This window comes from Schistocerca piceifrons, chromosome 6 (assembly GCF_021461385.2).
Source record: "Schistocerca piceifrons isolate TAMUIC-IGC-003096 chromosome 6, iqSchPice1.1, whole genome shotgun sequence".
NCBI lineage: Eukaryota > Metazoa > Arthropoda > Insecta > Orthoptera > Acrididae > Schistocerca > Schistocerca piceifrons.
Genome location: NC_060143.1, coordinates 101,741,650 through 101,764,902, shown reverse-complemented (window position 1 = coordinate 101,764,902; position 23,253 = coordinate 101,741,650).

Below are 23,253 nucleotides of genomic sequence, written 5' to 3'. Positions count from 1 at the left end.
TTTAAAATCTGGTTCCTAAATCTCTGTATTACCATTATATAATGTATCTGAAACCTTCTAGTAACTCCAGGGTTCTTCCATGTACACAACCTAGAAGAATCATAGATAACAAAAGATTGAGATTTTCATTGTCTTTTTCCATGGGTGTTGTCTGAGATATAATTTTTTTTTAGAAAATATGAAATTATGTGGTTGTCAATAATTATTTATTATTTTATTAATGGTGAACTCCTTCTTATTAATATCATGAGAATAGGATTAATGTTCATTCACACTCCACACAAAGTGCTTTCGTGAATATTATTCTGAATAAAATATAGGCATGGGTATTACAATACCCAGCACGAAATTCACGCTGAACTGTTATTACTGACACGCAATGCGCAAAACCTTGAATACAAAACGTTTTCAGTTGTCCCGACACCATTTTTACAAGAACTGAAGTGGACGCACACTACTGCTACCTAGCGGGAACCATGTAAAATTCGGGAGTTTCCTCTTCCCAACAGGACACTATTTACGCACATGTCCCAAATAACATAATAGTTGCGAATAAATTTCCTTTACTTTACGTCTATGGTCACAATTTTTTGTCATCAGACTACCGGTTTCGCTCTATAATGACTATGTTAAGATCTTTTTTATTAACCAGACCTGGAGATAGAACGAAACCGGTAGTCTGATGACAAAAAATTTGTGCCAATAGACGTAAAATAAAGGAAATTTGTTCTATAATGGGGTCATTCTTTTAGTCGCGACCATGTCGCAGCAGGTGATAATACACTACTGGCCATTAAAATTGTTACACCAAGAAGAAATGCAGATGATAAACGGGTATTCATTGGACAAATATATTATACTAGAACTCACATAAGATTACATTTTCACGCAATTTGGGTGCATAGATCCTGAGAAATCAGTACCCAGAACAACCACCTCTGGCCGTAATAACGGCCTTGATACACCTGGGCATTGAGTCAAACAGAGCTTGGATGGCGTGTACAGCTGCCCATGCAGCTTCAACACGATACCGCAGTTCATCAAGAGTAGTGACTGACGTATTGTGACGCGCCACTTGCTCGGCTACCATTGACCAGACGTTTTCAGTTGGTGAGAGATCTGGAGAATGTGCTGGCCAGGGCAGCAGTCGAACATTTTCTGTATCCAGAGAGGCCCGTACAGGGCTGCAACATGCGGTCGTGCATTATCCTGCTGAAGTGTAGGGCTTCGCAGGGGTCGAATGAAGGGTAGAGCCACGGGTCGTAACACATCTGAAATGTAACGTCCACTGTTCAAAGTGCCGTCAATGCGAACAAGAGGTGACCGAGACTTGTAACCAATGACACCCCATACCGTCACTCCGGGTGATACGGCAGTATGATGATGACGAATACACGCTTCAGATGTGCTGCATTCACTGCGAAGTCGCCAAACACGGATGCGACCATCATGATGCTGTAAAAACAACCTGGATTCATCTGAAAAAATGACGTTTTGCCGTTCGTGCACCCTGGTTCGTCGTTGAGTACTCCATCGCAGGCGCTCCTGTCTGTGATGCAGCGTCAAGGGTAACCGCAGCCGTGATCTCCGAGCTGATAGTCCATGCTGCTGCAAACGTCGTCGAACTCTTCGTGCAGATGGTTGTTGTCTTGCAAATGTCCCCCATCTGTTGACTCAGGACTCGAGACGAGGCTGCACGATCTGTTACAGCCATGCGGACAAGATGCCTGTCATCTCGACTGCTATTGATACGAGGCCGTTGGGATCCAGCATGGCGTTCCGTATTACCCTCCTGAACCCACCGATTCCATATTCTGCTAACAGTCATTGGATCTCGACGAACGCGAGCAGCAATGTCGCGATACGATAAATCGCAATCGCGGTAGGCTACAATCCGACCTTTATCAAAGTCGGAAACGTGATGTTACGCATTTCTCCTCCTTACACGAGGCATCACAACAACGTTTCACCAGGCAACGGTTGGAAACTTTCCTCATGTCAGCACGTTGCAGGTGTCGGCACCGGCGCCAACCTTGTGTGAATGCTCTGAAAAGCTAATCATTTGCGTATCACAGCATCTTCTTCGTGTCGGTTAAATTTCGCGTCTGTAGCACGTCATCTTCGTGGTGTAGCAATTTTAATGGCCGGTAGTGTAGTTATGATTTTTTAAAAATCGGATGATTCTTTTTGACACACACTGTAAGTTGTTTTTCTCGCGATTGGCTCGCGACACTGGAAAGCCGCTCTCGCACAGCTGTAGCGGGACCCTCGGCAGCGGCGACCCGTTTCTCCTGCTCGCGCCACGCCGTGCGGCGTGGCGGTTAGCCAGCGCGGCGGCCGGCGGATGGGAGGCGGCGCCTGCGCTGGCGTCTACGAGGTGAGGGTCGCGGCCGCGTGGCCCGGCTGCCGGCTGCCGCGGGCCACTGCCCTGGAGCGCCGCAGCTGGCCGGTCGAGAGCACCCAGCGGGGACGAGAGCTACTGGAGCAGGCGAGGCGCGGGGTCAGCCGCGGCGCGAGGAGAGGCAAAACGGCGTACCAAGGGGGGTCACAGCCGAAGCGATTACGTTTTCACGAACACACACACACACACACACACACACACACACACACACACACACACATACCGATACCTTCGCGACTACGTCGCGTACCTCGTACGTCCCAAGACGCCGCGCAGCAAAACGGGGTTCTTCAGGAGCTCATTCCTCGGACTCTGTTGGTGATAGAAAAATACTGTCAAGTGGTCTGGATAGCCTATGTGCTAGGGACTATTCGTGTACCCAACAGAACGATCGTCTTAGTGTAAGTATCGTATAGTACGCGGTCAATGCCCGCCCGGTTAGCCGAGCAGTCTAACGCACGGCTTTCCGGAGTGGGAAGGAGCACTGGTCCCCGGCACGAATCCGCCCGGCGGACTTGTGTCGAGGTCCGGTGAGTCGGCCAGTCAGTAGGTGGTTTTTAGGCGGTTTTCCATCTGCCTCGCCGAATGCGGGCTGGTTCCCCTTATTCCGCCTCAGCTACACTATGTCGGCGATTGCTGCGTAAACAAGTTCTCCACGTACGCGTACACCACCATTACTCTACCACACAAACATAGGAGTTACACTCGTCTGGTGTGAGACGTTTCGCCGGCCGGAGTGGCCGAGCGGTTCTAGGCACTACTGTCTGGAATCGCGCGACCGCTTCGATCGCAGGTTCTAATCCTGCTTCGGGCATGGATGTGTGTGATGTCCTTAGGTTAGTTAGGTTCATGTAGTTCTAAGTTCTAGGGCACTGATGACCCTAGAAGGTAACTCCCATAGTGCTCAGAGCCATTTGAACCATTTGACACGCATCCTGGGGGGGGGGGGGGGGGGGGGGGGGGGCGTGTCCACCGAGGACCGAACCGCACAATAACCCTGGGTTAGGTGTGGGACGGCGGAGGGATGAATTGGACTGCGGTAGCCGTCGTGGGGTTGTGGACCACTGCGGCTGCGGTGGGGACGGAGCCTCTCTGTCGTTTCTAGGCCTCAGTTCGCATACAATACAGTACAATATGCGGTCCAAGTATAAACATTACACACTTCCTCCTTCTTAGGCAAATGGAGCAAATCGATTGGTTCGTATTGCATATGATGCGGTCTACGTGGGACTTAACGGCTAATGGAGGCAACATTAGTCCACCGGCGGTTCGTTAGAAAACAACAAAAAGGGTTTTACCATTTTTTTTTTGTACGAAACCCGAGCCGCGGGCTCCAAGACGTCTGTGCACAACAAACGGCTGAAATTTTTACGATATTTTCCTAAGATCCCGATCTCAAACAACGTTGAAAATCGTATTGTTATTGGTTTCTGAGATAGACAGGTTCGAAGTTAACATGTTTGCACACGTAAAAGACGCACGTAAAATCCAGCTTAAGCTGAAAAATGGTGTGCACTGTGACGTCGAGCGCAGAAGTGTGCAGTACAGTATCTGCCTTATTATCATAAGGGTTCTGAGACTCCCATCTTGCAGTTCGAAAGGACATGCAAAATACTTTTGCAAGTAAAATCCGGTCTGAGGTGTAAAATTAGTTTTGCATTATTTCAGTCTGACATAAGCAAGATATCAAAATCTCGATGACCAATACTTTTCGTTTTATATAAGCGACATGCCCTGCTGCAGCAGGCGCCTCTAGCAGGCGCTGTTCAGCTCTACGTGCACCACTTAAACCCAGCCCATTTGATCAAGAGCAGACAGCCGGGACACTTCGCACCTCACTGCAAAGTTATATAACCATTTATCAACTTGTTTTTGCCTATAGTAAACATCTATAAGTTGAAACGCAGTACCGACGTATATTACCTTTTTCTGCTCCTACTCACTTCCCTCATTCGGCCAACGTTTCAGTTTTCCGGAGCACACCCACGCGCCGCCTTCCAGGCGGGATACAAAAGTGGCAAAGACAGAAAAGTAATAAATAATGGAAGATAGTAGAAAGCGGTTGTGTTATAGAGAGAGAGAGACTGAGATAATGCCAGTGTGAGAGAAAGGGAAGGAGACAGCGTCATTGGAACGTAGCTGACAGTGACACGACAGTGATAGGAAAAGAGTGAAAGAGACAGAATGTCACATCAAACACCTTTCAGCCGTCTAAATTACCAAACTCTTATTTTATTGGGCAGATGATCTTCAAAGTGATCGCTTTATCAATAATCTACAGATACCAGTGTTTAAATGGTGGCCTCTATTTTGACCGGAACCAAGGTTGGAATCTTCCTACATATCGGTCACGGGGCCTGAAAATGGTGTAATATATCGCTGAAATTGGTATCCCAATAAAATAACAATTTGGTTATTTAGACGGCTGAAAGGTGTTTGATTTGACTTTCTGTACTGAACAGCCGAGGTTCTGTTAACCATTCTGAAAAGATGGCTATACAGAGTCTGAAAGAGACAGTGCCAGTGGCACAGGAGGAAAGAGAAGGGGAAAATACAAGTGGGTGAGGGCCAGTGATCAAGAGAAATAGAGTCTGTGACTCTGAGAATGAGAAATAGAAAGATAGTGGCTGTGAGAGATACGGCAACAGTGGGAAAGAATGAATGAGATAGTGCAGTAAGAGAGAGCCAGAGGGAGACAGTGATAGAGGAGACAGTGGTAGTAGGACAGAAGATTGTGGCTATCAGACGGAAGACAGTACACAGACACAGACAAAGAGACATTGGCAATGAGTTAGGCTTTATGAGCGAGCAAGAATGGGAAAGTTGGAATTGATGGGTAAGAGCGACTTACAGAGGTGTAAAATAGTTCAAATGGCTCTGAGCGCTATGGGACTAAACTTCTGAGGTCATCAGTCCCAAAGAACTTAGAACTACTTAAACATAACTAACCTAAGGACATCACACACATCCCTGCCCGAAGCAGGATTCGAACTTGCGACCGTAGCAGTCGCGCGGCTCCAAACTGTAGCGCCTAGAACCGCTTGGCCACTCCGCCCGGCTACAGAGGTGGACTAATGGGTGTGAGTGAATTACATTTACGTTAGATTGTGGGAGTGAGAGGTAAGTAACATGTTAAAAAGAGCTCGACTATTTTCGCTTGCCAAAATCTTTGTGAAAATTTTTAAACCTGCTGAAGGAGGTAGAATGAGGCGGGTAGTACCCAATTCTCGCTCAGTGATTTAAACAGCTTTTTCTGCTCCTATAGGAGCGTTTTTCCGCTGGTATACCGTCTTCTTCTTCTTCTTCTTTAGGACCATGGGGCTCGTTACGACTTTTTACAAGGGTCTTCTCCTTCTTCTTAGCCCAGAAATCTTTCATTTTCTGGCTGTAAGCAAGCTTCTTGCCATCTGCCACTTAGCTCAGCTGGTTCCTGTGATCTCTTTGCTGGGAAGGGACACTGGAAATGCCATTTGTCGAGTGATCTGCCAAAATTCGGACCGGTCCCGTATGGCTTCTAATAGAATTCCTTGTTGCTCCAGATTTCACTATGGTGATCCGTTTGTTCTTGGAAACTTTCCCTCTGCCTGTCTTGATGACGTAGCTTCAAAGGCTTACAGTATTACTGAGTTCTAATGTTTGAGATTAAGGTTCTTCGAAAGGTACGTGTAGATGAAAATTCTCTTGCAAAAGTGGTAGACCCTCTCCAACTTGGCACATCTGGTATCTGTCGCCAATTTCCCACTCGAATGTACTGAAATTCAGTATCCTAAAGATTTGACTGCAGAGACTTTACGAATGAAGGTGCTTTCTAGTGGAATTGTAGATGAGGCTCGCTGTATGTTAGTAATTAACGCAGCTTTTTGTATGCTGAGCTTCATAACGGTCTTAGCTGTTACGCTGTAGAGCAGAGGTCGCCAAACTGCAACCTGTATTTGTGTGGTCGCAGTTCTCAGCTGGATTTTATAATAATGAGCATCCAGCAACTAATGGCCGAATCCAAAAATTTCAACTAACGTTAATAGCTTACGAGAGTAGCTTCTCTGCTCAGCAGAAGAAAAAAAAGAGCTTACAGAGACACAGATATTTTAAGATACGCCTTAGCTTAACTGATGATGATATATTCGGCCATGAGCTAAATTGAGTTAGTTATTTTCCTCAGGGGAGTAAGTAGATGGCCACTGCAGGTTTAGATTAGTTGTCTTCGAGTAGTGGAATCGCATGAGTGTACACGACTCACAGTAACGAGCTGCTGTGGGTAAATTTTTTCACGAAGTAACAAGGGTTTACCGTGCGGAGTGGCCGCGCGGTCTATAGCGCCATGACACGGGCTGCGCGGCTCCTCCCGCCGGAGGTTCGAGTCCTCCCACGGGCATGGGTGTGTGTGTTGTTCTTAGCATAAATTAGTTTAAGTTAGTCTAAGTAGTGTGTAAGTCTAGGGACCGATGACCTCGTGTCCCTTAGGAATTCACACTCATTTGAACATTAACAAGGATTTAGGTATGCGGATTATAGACATGGTCATATTCAAATGCCATACTCATTTACAGCAAGGAAATTAAATTAAAACTGTGTAACAAAACGCAATGACAAGAAGAAAAATAACATTCAAACAGTTTAGTACATTTATGACCATGTGTCATATTGCACAGTGAATTTAAATACAAGTGCAATTACTGTTATTAACAATAAATCATCCGCTCATACAGATTACTTATCGATACTTCATCAGGCAAGTACAGTGTCACAACTTTGAGGTCGCTGAAGGTGGCAGCAGCATGGAAAAGAGGAAGTCGACAAGAAACGTTCCGACTTACTTTTCTGGGTCAGCGGCCAATTTATGGTGTCTTACTACAATTTGTGTGGGCTACCAGTTACTTTTAAGTTCAGTACATATACGGCCCGAGACGCCATCCCACATTGTCAGTGATGACTCTTTAGGGAAAAAGTTTCACGACCACTATTGCGGAGGCTCTGTAGTGGCGAGAAGCTTCCCTTATATTGTTGGCCAACAAGACCAAGTCAACTGTAAAGGCTAGGCAGAGTACACTGAGGTTAATTTTCTTCTGTCCAATCTTCATTCCAGTTACAGATGAGAGTGTGCAAGTCCATTCCCTGATAATCTCCAGTAGACAACTGAAGAGCGTGCACCGGAGGCCATCACATTGTTTAATTGCCCTTTCAATGATGAAACTCTCAGACAGCTCATCTCTAAATTTGACTTTGGAGGTGGTTTTGCACAAAGTGGCCTGAACTAGCCTGATGGTCTTCTCATCTAGGTCCAGTTCTCGCAAAGAGGAGATGAGGGTCTGCTGAGATTCCTACTACCTTGAACTAAACAAAAATTTGACTGCTTTACACGTTTATACTCCAAAAAGTTTTCAACTGTTTAGACTGTGTCTCAGCTCTGAAAAAGCGCCCCTCCACAATGAAATACACTTTCCTACTGACTAAAATTTGCCGGTCGCGGTGGTCTAGCGGTTCTAGGCGCTCAGTCCGGAACCGCGCGACCGCTACGGTCGCAGGTTCGAATCCTGCCTCGGGCATGGATGTTAGTTAGGTTAGTTAGGTTTAAGTAGTTCTAAGTTCTAGGGGACTGATGACCACAGAAGTCCCCTAGTTCTCAGAGCCATTTGAACCATTTGACTAAAATTTCAAAGGGCGAGACAGATACATGCATAGTTTCAGAGAGAGAAATATTGTCAAATAATGTACAAAAGAGTATTGGAAGTTTGGAGAAGTATTTTGTGGTAAAGATCGCGCGAAAAATATTGCAACTTTTTTAGAAATTATATTCCGGAATAGAGGCATGATAAAAATAACAAATTTCTCATGGCAAGTAAGTGTTTAAATTCTATAATCAGATACATATGCCAAGTGACCTGAGTAGCTAACCACGTGAACAGGAGCTATTGCATCTAGTCCTTCAGTATGAAACAAATATTATATACGGAAGGAAATCTTTGATTAATTATCACGCTACACAAAGCTCTTAGAATCAGCGAAATGAACACAAATGGAATTCCAGTGACATTAAGTGGCGTGTATTGGAGGAAAATATGTACAGAGCAGATTACTCTAAAAAGGGCTTAATGTGGCTGGAGGACAAATAAGCTGAACCTTGTTTACAAGTGTCACGGTATTTGGAAAGTTCGTGACTTCACATCCCACCGAGTAGAAAACTTCACTCCATTCCACAGTATTTACAGTTGTCTGGCCCCACGGAAGTCATGAGCTTTGAAAAGACATCAACAGTCAGTTTTCAGTAGGCAGGGACATACAGATGTCCATATGTGCATTAAACCAGCAAAAAGTCACTAAGAAACGTGATGATGAAAGCCTGCGGAATTTACAACCACCTCCAATCGTTGACTGGATGGTGGGAAAAAAATAAAAATGATTTTTAGTGCTTTAGGTACGTTAAGTAGAGTTTCAGAACTAATTCTCTGATGTAAAACTTTCATCCGTTATGGATACGGGGCAATGCGACTGTGGTGAATAGAGGTTTTTCAACTCCAATCAATCGCCTTTCGTGATCATTCTATTTTTATAATTTCACGATTGGTTTCAAATCGCCTAACGACTCATTAACAAATGATACACACTTTTAATCAGTGACTGTGGCAGATACAATCTACATCTTTCCATCCCATCCCCCGTCGCAACCCCCTCCCCATTTTTCAGTCGCACACCTACTTACCCCTCTCTCTGTTTCTGCATAGACATGGAACCCCCTTCATCCCCCTCCCGTCACCAGCGCCGATACTCTCTCTAAGATGACCACCAAACATCATTATCATTAAATGACGCCACAAACATGCCATTCTCTGGTGTCTAGAGCATGATCAATAAGTATTAAGTACGAACAAAAATGTAAACTTAATTTCAGTACCACACGTTGTAGAAGAATTATTATCTTGAAACCAGATTTGACGACTTCGTTAGAACATACCAATTTTGCAATAGTGAATACATGTTACTTTTGTGATAATCAATGTAATTCAAATCAGTGTAACAAACTTTCAGAGGTGGTAGTATAAACCAAGACAAGAAAGAATGCCTATTAAGCATGGGCTCTAGAATGCATACCTTAAGAGCTGTGAACAACTGTTCAGTAGAAGAGAAGTGTTACGCAGTAGCGAAGATGAACAAGTGCTCATATCGCTTAAGATATGCATTTTAGAGCCCATGTTTACTTGACCTTTTGTTTTTTGTCACTGGCCAATATTAGTTTCTGGAAGTTTATCGGTGGAGTTCTGGTTCACCCTGTATATATTAACTGCCATCGATGTACAGCTCTCGCGAATGCGAGTGCTGACAAAACAGAATCACTGCTCCCACTCTAAATGTCTCTACATTAGCTTTAGTCACACCTCGTTGGTTTACATCCTGTAAAGCATGTGGCCAAGTTTGTTTAGTGCTGTGGAATTAGCGCAAATGGAGAATATGTATGTATCAAAATTAAACTCGTGGACGCTAATAACTGCACGTAGTGCCTTCTAAGAAACCTCACGATGCAAATCGTTCCTGACACCTCGCCACATTCATTCAGCAGTTACTTGTTTCATTTTTGTATCTTGCTACAGGTACGCAACAATTCCCACATTTCTATAAACAGTCATTAAAAACGTGTACCATCTGATGATGAGTTATTAGGCGACCTGAAACTTGTCACAGTATAAAAATAATTGAACTGTCACAAAACGCGCCTTGTTACCACATTTCTGAAAACCATTAAGTGTCTGAAGTGCATAAAAGCACAGTTTACGAGCAAGGGTTTTGGTACTCGTTATCTACCACAGTAAAAGTAGTAGTTTTATTGTGGAAAACTTTCAAAACCGTAGGGTTGCCTTGTAAAGAGTGGTGAGATGGAAATTACTTTGAGGGACTTGCCTGAGTAGAGGTAATATGGACTGCAGTGGGAAAGAAATGGGGATACGCGAAACGTTACTGTTGGAAAGTAACTGGACGAAGAAGTTCATTTCTGTATCTCAAGAGATAAGGAAAGATCGAGCAGACGTTCTGATCGAATGTGAAGAGATGATATTATAAAATTTTCTGCAAGAACTTGGATGTGCATAACTGAAGAGAAGTCTGGAGAAGACTGTGTCCAGCAGCGAATGTCAAACGCTTGATGGTCATGACGATAACTGAAATTATTCCATCGGTAAAGCTGAGTAAAATTTATCAGCATAAAGAACTCGTTGGCACTAAGTTCGTGTGTTTGCCGTTCTGAGAAAGTTTCACCTTGCCTTTGTACTTCCGACACCATTTGTATACCGTTAGTGTTGAGTGAGTTTATCCTTCTGTGCTCCATCTGTTGAAGAGCGATGTCATCGCTGTATCAGCTCACTGTAGGCACATTTACATTTATTTAGGCCGAATACATCGGTCTACAAAAACACGCAGATTCACCCTCCTCGAGAATTCTTCCAACAGGTTGTTCGCCAACCATCAGAACCTGTGTTGTTAAATTACAGCGATACCCTCTCTTCAGGCCAATTTAAATCAGCTCACCTTCTGATACCACCACCCACATCTGAAGATAAATCAGTCCAAAACCCAGGCATTAATAAGAGGACAAATCAACAAAAGTTCCCGTAACCATGGTCTTTCTTTCTTTCTCTTTTTTTTCTTGGGACCGTATTAACCAGTCAACTAACGCACTAAAATACCTGGGACTAAAATACCTGAACTAAAAGCCGGCCGTTGTGGCCGAGCGGTTGTAGGCGCTTCAGTCCGGAGCCGCGCTTCTACTACGGTCGCAGGTTCGAATCCTGCCTCGGGCATGGATGTGTGTGATGTCCTTAGGTTAGTTAGGTTTAAGTAGTTCTAAGTCTAGGGGACTGATGACCTCAGATGTTAAGTCCCATTGCGCTGAGAGCCATTTGAACCATAAACTAAAATGGAAAAGCAACCTCGTAACCACCTAACAGAAAGCTCACAGTAGACTTAAATGATGAAAATACTAACTTCCACAACAAGGGGATTGCATCCTCTCCATCATCCTCCACGTCTTTAAAGCTTCGATCCATCCCATCTTCTACCATGCCTATGCAACCCAGAGTTAAATCACTCTTTAAATCCTCGAACCCCATGCAGACCGTCTTGCTTCGCTCATTCATTCACCCTCTCCTATACTATTACTTTTACCAGCTCCTCACTAACACTGACTACCTCCGCATTTCCTATATGTCTCGCAAGCACGACTCTAGTAACACCGATGAGCTCGCACCTGGCAGCACTGTTGCCATCATTCAGCCCCTACACTCTTTTAATTTCGTCTCCCTACGTATCCGTAACCAAATTCCCTGTACCAGCCAGTGAAGCCAGATCCAACATTTATACCTCGAAAGTGATCTAATCAACTTTCTGACATCCCACACATCAGGGGCCTTCCTCCTTTTCTATTGCACCTACCCTTTGCTGTTGATAAACATTGCCTGCGGAGGTCTTTCTGTAGTATGAATGGCGAAAGAAGATCTCTCACACCCGTTGCCAGATTTAAACTACGTGAGGCTACTTCTAATGACACCGAAGCTACACGTCTCGTAATGATAGTCGCCTATGGAGCTACGGCAACACCGATGATCTGGTGTAGAGACGAAAGTTCACGTTACACTTAGTTGTAAACGTGAGAAGCAGTTGCACAAAGAATACGTTAACTCTCAAGTTTCTTCTTTCGCCTTACAGACTATGGTTACACCTACCCTGAATCCCATGTTTATTTACCACCCACATTCCTGCATTATACACATCCCAAACTACCAATCCTCATGCTACAATTACACCCCCCATTCCCCTTCTCACAGATTATTTTCGATCAGTAGATACCTTAACATTGCAATACTGTGAAGTGCTTAATCAGTTTTATCAATATTTATTTTAGAAGATGCCTCAAATAACAATATGAAAATTTTTATTTTTTAATACACTGACGGAAAAAAATCGCAACACCAAGGAACTGTGCGACATAAATCAAAGTTGGTAAGCGTGTTTTACATCTGAAAGATGATGTTTATTGCAATTTCACAACAGTCGCATAAGAGTGGCGCTACTTTGCTTTAAATAAGCGCTGTAATTGACGTGAGCGCTAATTACCTTTGAGACTGGACGTGGTGAGATCATGTTAGTCAAGAACGCCTTTAAGGCGTCAGAGACGCTATGTCAACAGTTCACTAGGTTTGAACGAGGTCGTGTAATACGGCTACGAGAGAAAGGATGTTCCTTCTCTGATACTGGAGGAAGTCTTGGTAGGCATATGGCCACAGTAGTTGACTGCTGGCAGTGGTGTTCACGAGAGTGTACAGTCGCAAGAAGACCGGGCTCCGGGCGGCCACGTGGCTCTATGTAGGTGTAAGACATCGTTGTCGGCGTGTGGCTCTGGTACACCGTACCGCATCTGCAGCAGCAATTTGAGCAGCGGTTGACACCACAGTAAGACAAAGAATTGTTACAAATCGGTTATTTCTAGCACAGCTCCAAGCCTACGCCTCGTAGCACGCATTCCACTGGCCCCAAACCACCACTTCAGTGTTGCCAAGCGACAGCTCACTGGAGGGTATGGTGTAGGTCTGTTGTGTTCGCTGATAAAAGCTGGTTCTGCCTCGGTGTCATTGTGGCAAGTTGAGGGCCTGCGACTAACCTGTATGCATTCTAGACTCGCTGGAACTACAACTGGAGTTGTGGTCAGGAGTGCATTTCGTATGACAGCAGGCGCACTCTCGTGGCTATCCCACGCACTCTGTGTGCAAATTTGTGCTTCAATATGGAGATTCGACCTGTTGTGCTGCCATTCATCAACAGGTGTTTTCCAACAGGATAACGATCGCCCACATACCGCCGTTTATCCAACATGTTCTACAGAGTGTCGACATGTTGCGTTGACCTGCTCGATCACCAGATCTGTCTCCAGTCGAGCACAACTGGGACACCATCGGACACCAACTCCAGCATCATCTACAGACAGCATTAATCGTCCTTGTACTAACCGACCAAGTGCGACAGGCATGGAACTCCAATCCACACACTGACAAATTCGGCACTTGTACAAGACAATGCATGCACGTTTGCATGCTTGCAAATCAACATTCTGTCGGTTACACTGATTGTTATTGTGACAACATTTCGCGTTTCCAGTGGCTGATGGTTCAAATGGTTCGAATGGCTCTGAGCACTATGGGACTTTTTAACATCTGAGGTCATCAGTCCCCTAGAACTTTAGAACTACTTAAACCTAACTAACCTAAGCACAACACACACATCCATGCCCGAGGCAGGATTCGAACCTGCGACCGTAGCAGTCGTGCGGTTCCGGACTGAAGCGCCTAGAACCGCCCGGCCACGGCGGCCGGCTCCAGTGGCTGATTTCGTGCTTACATTAACCTGGGATCTTGCAGTGTTAATCAGTTAAATATGTCACTTAGAAAACTGTATTTTCAAAATTTCATTCTTCATTAATAACTTTTTGTTTGTTTTTCACACTGCTCACCATGTTTCTCCTTGTTTATGTAATGAAGTTACAATATTTACGTTGTTAAAAGCACATTGTCCGAAGAAATAGCTATATCGAGTGTCAAAAGAACAATAGTACACAACAAAAAAGAAAGAGAAACATGGCGAACAGTGTGAAAAAATTCGGAATGCAAAATTGTACTAATGTGTCGGAAATAAAGTGGTTGTGTGATCTTCAGACCAGATGAGAGGAAACGCAGATTACAGCAAACCATCCCACTGATGATCCCTTACAGCAAGAAGAAGGCGAAACGCTTCCGGGAAAAATAAATTAAGTTGTAGCTCTGGCCGGTTTTATTTACAAAACAAGTATTTCTGTGCTTGCTGCGGAGGATGGCCAAGCAAACAAACTTGTTAACAGTTACAATAGTCTTTATTTTATTTTTAAGAACTCGCAAATCGTTGTTACAAAGCGCCTTTTTTCCACAGCTTTTCTCACTGCTTCCTAAGAAAATCGACGATGAAAGTTGGTGTTCGAGGGTTTTGGTGCTAACGGTGGTTTGAATGCACGAGTGAGGCGGGTTGCCTAAAGGCAGGAGGCCGGGGACACGCTAGTCGATCAAAGTGCTCTTTTCGGCAGCCGTCGCGCTGGAGCCGCTGTTGACACACCTCGGGAGCGAACAAGCGCCCCAAAGGTCTGACGCAAGGCAAAGCGCGAGATGAAAGCACGCGCCACAGTCGCTGGTAAACTTGCGACAGTGCCGGCTCGTGAGAGCGGGACCAAAAATTCCGCTCTGCGGGGACGGCGGGAGAGCGTTGCCGATAAACGAACGCTGCAACCGGGAAAATCTCTCTTCTGCTTCAGCAGTTCGCCGTCCACTAGCAATTCGAGTTGTTACTGGCTCGGAAAAGCAGGAACAGGTTTTGTGTACTTAACTGCGTACTGATCTATGACATACGTTCTCATGTATGAGGCTTGCCCAGAATGTAATGCACCACATTTTTTTCTTCAACAATTCTTTATTGAACATAGCACATACGAAAGAATGGTGTTTTATCTACACACCCTACTTTTCCACGTAATTTCCATCCCATTCTATGGCCTTTCTCCATCGCGAAATAAGGGCGTGTATGCCCCGTCGGTACCAATCATTGTCCTGGTGGCGGGGCCAGTGCTTCACTGTGTGAATCACCTCCTCCTCGTACTCAATATGTCTTCCACCTATGGCAGACTTTAATGCCCCAAACAAGTGAAGGTCCGACGGAGCCAAGTCAGAGCTGTAGAGTGGATGCGGTAACACCGTCTGATAAGTGGTACAATGGATGCGGTAACACCGTCTGATACGTGGTACTTACTGGAATTAAGGAAAACGTGGAAGGGAGGACCCACCAATATAACTTTCTTTTCACACAACCGGTGTTCAAAAATGGTTCAAATGGCTCTGAGCACTATGGGACTTAACTTCTAAGGTCATCAGTCCCCTAGAACTTAGAGCTACTTAAACCTAACTAAGCTAAGGACATCACACACATCCATGCCCGAGGCAGGATTCGAACCTGCGTCCGTAGCGGTCGCGCGGTTCCACACTCTAGCGCCTAGAACCGCTCGGCCACCACTGCCGGCACAACCTGTGATTAACAATATATAAACTGAAACTTCCTGGCAGATTAAAACTGTGTGCCCGACCGAGACTCGAACTCGGGACCTTTGCCTTTCGCGGGCAAGTACTCTAATGACTGAGCTACCGAAGCACGACTCACGCCCGGTACTCACAGCTTTACTTCTGCCAGTACCTCGTCTCCTACCTTCCAAACGTTACAGAAGCTCTTCTGCGAACCTTTCAGAACTAGCACTCCTGAAAGAAAGGATACTACGGAGACATGGCTTAGCCACAGCCTGGGGGATGTTACCAGAATGAGATATTCACTCTGCAGCGGAGTGTGCGCTGATATGAAACTTCCTGGCAGATTAAAACTGTAGGAGACGAGGTACTGGCAGAAGTACAGCTGTGAGTACCGGGCGTGGGTCGTGCTTCGGTAGCTCAGTTGGTAGAGCACTTGCCCGCGAAAGGCAAAGGTCCCGAGTTCGAGTCTCGGTCGGGCACACAGTTTTAATCTGCCAGGAAGTTTCATATCAGCGCACACTCCGCTGCAGAGTGAAAATCTCATTCTGGGAATATATAAACTGTCTTTTACAGATAATCGCAGCATTTAACCATAAAATTTTCTTTGATAAAATAAACAAATTGGCAAAATTATTTTGACCTTAAACCTGGAGTCGAATAAGCTTTTAACCTTTTCAAAAGAAATCTGAAGTTCTGTATCGCAAAACAGCAAACAATATGATAATGATTACAAGTCGGCCGGACCTGCAGCCCGCCCGTTATCGGGTGAAACAGCGGTGTTTACTACCGCGCTGGACACAGTCTATCTTATTAAACTCTGTTCAGCAACACATGAAAACTATATAAGCGCCATTTATGACAAGAGAGATTCAGTGACTCAAAACAGATGACGTATCTTTTAATTTGAAAACTTTACCTCTCAATTTCAATCGGTAACCAAGGTGCGACTCGCTCCCATCCCGTCCCTTCTGACAGCTGGCTCTTAATATTTTCAAAGTTAAACTGATTGTCAATTATTAAGACCGCTCTGAAGGAACGTGTTAAAACATTACTTGTGAACACTTATTACAAGAGAACTCACTCGGGGCAACCAAAAGATCCAGCTAAAATACGACAATAGTGACCTGGTCTTTCGAATACAGAAACGAACAGCTTAGTACAACAGGTGGTTCAAATTATAACTAACTACTGAGAAATGCAATTACAGTCAAAGAATTGAAACGGGTAACAGCTACATCTAACCACAAGGCCGCTCTTTTGTTTAACGGCGACTTGTGCCAGAGTACAATAGTTCCGTCGGTGTTTGCGACCAAGAGCTGATTAATTATAACATTAATGACCGGATACAAACCAGAAAGGAAAAGCCATATGATACCGGGACAAATTTTCAAACGACAACTAGTGTCTTAGTACAACACTACTGCCTATATTTACGACCAAAGAGCTGACCGAGTGAAACTCTGAGGGTCTGGTACGAACCAGAAAATAAAAGGAGGGCAGGTAGACAATGACACAAATCACCACGAGGATTACAGAATGTTACTCCCCTTTATCAGCAAGCAGTTGTATGGATCCACGGTGCGTCGCAGCGGTTACTGAGTGGTGCCGATGGAAGCCAGGTAGAAGATGGCAGCCAGGCCACGAGCGGTCCTCCGACACGAATTTTGCCAACCGACATACTGGATGTCGTCGGCCTGCTGTTTGTAGTCGACGCGGACCGCGGTGAAGTACTCCGGTATCCTCGCTCTGTGCATGCCCTCCTTGCACAGCTCGTGGCTTCGGCCGCTCGGACCTCGTCATCACCTCTTGTCGCGACGCTACCGACAATCCCCAAACATCGTGGTTCCGTCTTGGGCCAGCGAACCCCGTATATATATCAGCAAGCAAAGACCTTCTAAGGCCACAACCCACTGATACCAGCTCTTCTTCGTAGATATTGGCAATTGTGCCGAAAGAGGGATAGTTGATACTACATCTGAGCCAGTGGCGCAAGACAGAACAGTTTACTAACTCCATGGCGCCACGGCTCACTGTCCAACCCCGGTTTGCGATGTGTTCACCAGTCCTCAGACTTGTGTGGGGCCGAGCGTTATCGTGTTGCAGCAAAACATCTCTTGGGTTGCTGTGGCGCCGAAGTCGCTGGAAGGGCGTCGTGAGTTTTGTTAATGTGTTGACACATGCTTCTGAATTAATGGTGCCGCCTCTTGGAATCACATCAGTGAGAATCACACCTTCACCGTCCCAGAACACGGTGATCACGACATTGCCGGCGGAAGCAGTTGCTTTGAATTTTTTTATTCTGCGGGGTGTGGGAATGGCGTCATTCCATCCACCGTCGTTTTGTTTCGGGCTCAAAATGGTGAACACATGTTTCATCACCTAGCAGCGACAAGAAGGCTTCCCCCCTCAGCTTCAAAACGCTGCAACAAATCAAGAAAAATGTTTTTTCTTTGCGAATTGTGGTCCACAGTTAGACACACCCACCTTGCACACACTTTTGAATATCCAAAAGTGCGGCTAATTGCATCCACACTTGTGTTGCTGGTTGACAGTTGCAACGCCAACGACCGAGTCGAAATGCGTCTGTCCTCATGAATGACGCCATCAGTTCGCAACATGTCAGGCGTGATAGCCGTGGATGGTCTCCCCGAGCGCTGAAAATCGTGGAGCTCCGCCGAACCGCTCTCCGTGCCCAGCGACTAACTGTACTTCTGTCGACAGCAGATGCTCCATAGACTCTGCACAATCGTTTGTGAATATTCCCCACAATCTCTTTCTCTGCAGTGACAAATTCAATTATGGCACGTCGCTTGTAACGAACATCACCTACAGACGCCATTTTGAAACTGTCCTGCCGCTACGCTACCTGTCGGAAGTGACGAAAACTTGGCACGCTCACTCGGGAGATTTCAGATAATACGTACATAACGTTTCGCATTTGTAGCATTGTTTTCGGCTAAGAAAATAAAATGTGGTGCATTACTTTGTGAGCAACCTTTGTATCTATACTCATGCTCATAAATCGAGGATAATGCTGATACATGGTGAAACAACGCTCCGGTGGGCGGTTTGAGAGTCTAAATCACCTCGGGGTATGTCCATGCGGAGCATTTGACCTGCGGTCGTCGCACGGTGGCGCTGGAAGCAGTCCACACACGCAGAGGTGTGTCGGTGCATGTCAGAGTACGGTGCAGAGAGTAAGTGTGCAGACGTTTTCAGACGTACTAATGGTGACTGTGTGTTGAAAATGGCTCAAAGAACGCATATTGATGATGTTATGAGGGGTAGAGTACTAGGGTGACTGGAGGCTGGTCAAACACAGCAGGTCATAGCAAGGGCCTTCCGAGTGCCGCAAAGTGTGATCTCAGGATTATGGCAACGATTCCAGCAGACAGGAAACATGTCCAGGCGCTACAGTACGGAACGTCAACAGTGTACAACACCAAAACAGGAACGATATCTCACTATCAGTGCCCGCAGATGGCGACGGAGAACTGCAGGTAGCCTTGCTCGGGACCTTACCACAGCCACTGGAACACTTGTCTCCAGACACACAGTCTACAGACGACTGAACAGACATGGTATATTCGCCCGGATACCTGCAAGATGCATTCCACTGACCACTTGTCACAGGAGAGCCCGTAAAGCCTGGTGTCATGGTCATTGGAACAGTGGTCCCAGGTTATGTTTCTGGACGAGTCCAGGTATAGTCTGAACAGTGATTCTCACAGGATTTTCATCTGGCGTGAACCAGGAACCAGATACCAACCCCTTAATGTCCTTGAAAGAGACCTGTATGGAGGTTGTGGTTTGACGGTGTAAGGTAGGATTATGATTGGTGCACGTACACCCCTGCATGCCTTTGACAGAGGATTTGTAAGAGGTGAGGTGTATAGGGACGTCATTTTGCACCAGTATGTCCTCCTTTTCAAGGGTGCAGTGGGTCCCACCTTCCTCCTGATGGATGATAATGCACGGCCCCACCGAGCTGCCATCATGGAGGAGTACCTTGGAACTGAAGACATCAGGCGAATGGAGTGGTCTGCCTGTTCTCCAGACCTAAACCCCATTGAGCACGTCTGGGATACTCTCGGTCGACGTATCGCTGCACGTCTTCAAACCCTACGGCACTTCAGGAGCTCCGACAGGCACTGGTGCAAGAATGGGAGGCTATACCCCAGCAGCTGCTCGACCACCTGATCCAGAGTAATCCAACCCATTGTGCAGCCTGTGCACGTGTGCATGGTGATCATATCCCATATTGATGTAAGGGTACAGGTACAGGAAACAGTGGCGTTTTGTAGCACATGTGTTTCGGGACCGTTTTCTCAACTTATCATCAATACCGTGGACTTACAGATCTATGGCGTGTGTGTTCCCCATGTGCCTATGCTATTAGCGCCAGTTTTGTGTAGTGCCTCATTGTGTGCCACCACATTCTGCAGTTATCCTTAATTTATGAGCATGAGTGTACATCTAGATCCGCTGATGAGCCAAACCTTTCTAGCGACGATACGGGTAGCAAATGCAGAAATCCACCGATATAAGTAATTCAGAGACGGCGAAGCTGGTCCGCTGCTAGTATTTAAATCTCGTGAACGTCGAAGAAAAGGGTTGAAGGACGGTGAAACAAAGAGTTGGCAACAAGGTGTTGGGTGTCGACGCCTCGTCACAGGACGTGGAGGTCGCAGACTTACCCTCTCTGTAAAGCAGGATGGACGGCGATATGCGGCAGATCTTTCGACAGAATACAGTACTGACGCACGCACAAGTGTTTTGCAGCACACCGTTCAGAACACAGTGTTAAACATGGGGCTCTGCAGTAGAAGTGTTTGCGTGCTGTCCCAACAACATCGTCAGCTACTATCGCAGTTGACAATTCACCGTCGAAACTGAACCGTGAATCAATAAAAATGTATCTGCTCGTCGGAAGAACGACGTTTCTTGTTACGCCAGGCTGATGGTCGTGTCCCAATACATCATCAGACCCGCGACCTGTGGTGCTAATGAAAGGCAATGTGGCAGCTACGAACAACGTGATTATTTCGTACTACCTGCATCCCTTCGTGTTTGATGTGTTCCCCCACGGCGACGGCATCTTCCAGCAGGAAAGCTGTCTGTGCCACAACGCCAGAAAGGCGCTTCAGTGGTTTGATGAGCGCTATAGTGAACTCAAGCCGTCGTCGGTCTCAACACGATGGATCAAATCTTGGACACTATCGGGCACCTGTTCCGCGCACACAAGCCACTGCTTTGTAAAGTGCAGAAAATGTTTACCTTGTTTGTAGACATCTGGTGCTACACGCCTCCAGAAACTAACCAAGAGCATGTCGAACGCATGTCATGCAGAATCACTACCGTACTGCCCTCCAAATGGGAACCAGCACGTCATTAAGCACCACATCTCAAACCCTTCCATTGTCTTTTCTTCCGGTTTTGCCACTGTCCAAAACCAGGCTATGCCCAAATGTACTTTCTCGAAAATTATTTCCTTAAATTGAACTACTGGCCTTTAAAATTGCTACACCGTGAAGATGACGTGCTACAGAAGCGAAATTTAACAGACAGGAAGAAGATGCTGTGATACGCAAATGATCAGCTTTTCAGAGCATTCACACAGTCGCGACACCTACAACGTGCCGACACGAGGAAAGTTTCCAACCTATCTCTCATACACAAACAGCAGTTGACCGACGTTGCCTGATGAAACGTTGTTGTGATGCCTCGTGTAAGGAGGAGACGTGCGTGCCATCACGTTTCCGACTTTGATAAAGGTCGGATTGTAGCCTATCGCGATTGCGGTTTATCGTATCGCGACATTGCTGCTCGCGTTGGTCGAGATCCAATGACTGTTAGCAGAATATGGAATCAGTGGGTTCAGGAGGGTAATACGGAACGCCATGCTGGATCCCAACGTCCTCGTATCACTAGCAGTCGAGATGACAGGCATCTTATCCGCATGGCTCTAACGGATCGTGCAGCCACGTCTCGATCCTTGAGTCAACAGGTGGGGACGTTTGCAAGACAACAACCATCTGCACGAACAGTTCGCCGACGTTTGCAGCAGCACGTACTATCAGCTCGGAGACCATTGCTGCGGTTACCCTTAAGGCTGCAACACAGACAGGAGGGCCTGCGATGGTGTACTCAACGACGAACCTGGGTGCACGAAAGGCAAAACGTCATTTTTTCGGATGGATCCAAGTTCTGTTTACAGAATCATGATGGCCGCAACCGTGTTTGAACACATCGCGGTGAACGCACATTGGAAGCGTGTATTCGTCATCGCCATACTGGCGTATCACCCGGCGTGATGGTATGGGGAGCCATTGGTTACACGTCTCGGTCACCTCTTGTTCGCATTGATGGCACTGTGGACAGTGGACGTTACATTTCAGATGCGTTACGACCCGTGGCTCTACCCTTCATTCGATCCCTGCGAAACCCTACATTTCAGCAGGATAATGCACGATCGCATGTTGCAGGTTCTGTACGGGCCTTTCTGGATACAGAAAATGTTTGACTGCTGCCCTGGCCAGCACATTCTCTAGATCTCTCACCAACTGAAAACGTCTGGTCAATGGTGGCCGAGCAACTGGCTCGTCACAATACGCCAGTCACTACTCTTGATGAACTGTGGTATCGTGTTGAAGCTGCATGGGCAGCTGTACCTGTACACGCCATCCAAGCTCTGTTTGACTCAATGCCCAGGTGTATCAAGGCCGTTATTACGGCCAGAGGTGGTTGTTCTGGGTACTGATTTCTCAGGATCTGTGCACCCAAACTGCGTGAAAATGTAATCACATGTGAGTGCTAGTATAATATATTTGTCCAATGAATACCCGTTTATCATCTGCATTTCTTCTTGGTGTAGCAATTTTAACGGCCAGTGGTGTAGATGCGACATTTGATCCTAGCATACGTCTTTCGCCAGGAATGTCCTCTTTGTCCTAGTTTGTTATTTATACTCCTTCATTTCGAAGTCAAGTGATATTTTGCTTCCGAAGCCGTAGGATTCTTTTATTTCACCTACCTCGTAGTCACCAGTTTTAACGCTAAATTTGTCACTAATCTCATTTCTGCTAGCCGTTATTACTTTCGCCTTCTTTCAGTTCACCTTCAGTCCATATTTTTTACTTCAGTCGAATTTGTAATACATTTTCATTTTCACTAAGGTAAGCAATGTCGACAGCAAATCTGGTCATTGGTACAAATTCACCTAGGATTTTAATGCCACTGCTGAAACTTTCCGCCATTGCTTCTTCGGTGTACTGACTGAACAGTAGGGCCGAAAGAGTTTCTTGCACCGTTTTTATTCCGAGCACATCATTCTTTGTCTTCATGCTCACTGTTCCCTCTTGGTTTTTGTACACGTTGTGTATTACCCGTCTTCACCTGCACCTTACACCTATTTTTCTGAGAATTTCAAAAATCTTGCACCATTTTACATCATTATCAAGTGCAACCTCAGGACTGCCCCTCATATGCCTTTAAGTTCCCGAAATCCAAACTCATCAACAACACAAAACGCGGTTAGTACGCGTCATATAAAGAAGGAAGATTTGAACTGTCCAATGGGAAAGTTCGAGGAGATAATTCGTCTTTATTAGCAGATTGCATGTCATGGTGGACGTTTACCCAGACAGTATCGGTGGTTACACGCAGCTTCCATCTAGAAGAGGGTTCCTAGCCGGGGATATCTGTTGAGACATTGGCCACCAGTAATCCCTTGCAGCGACAATCGGAGTAGCAAAAGGTACGAGACAAGACGACTCC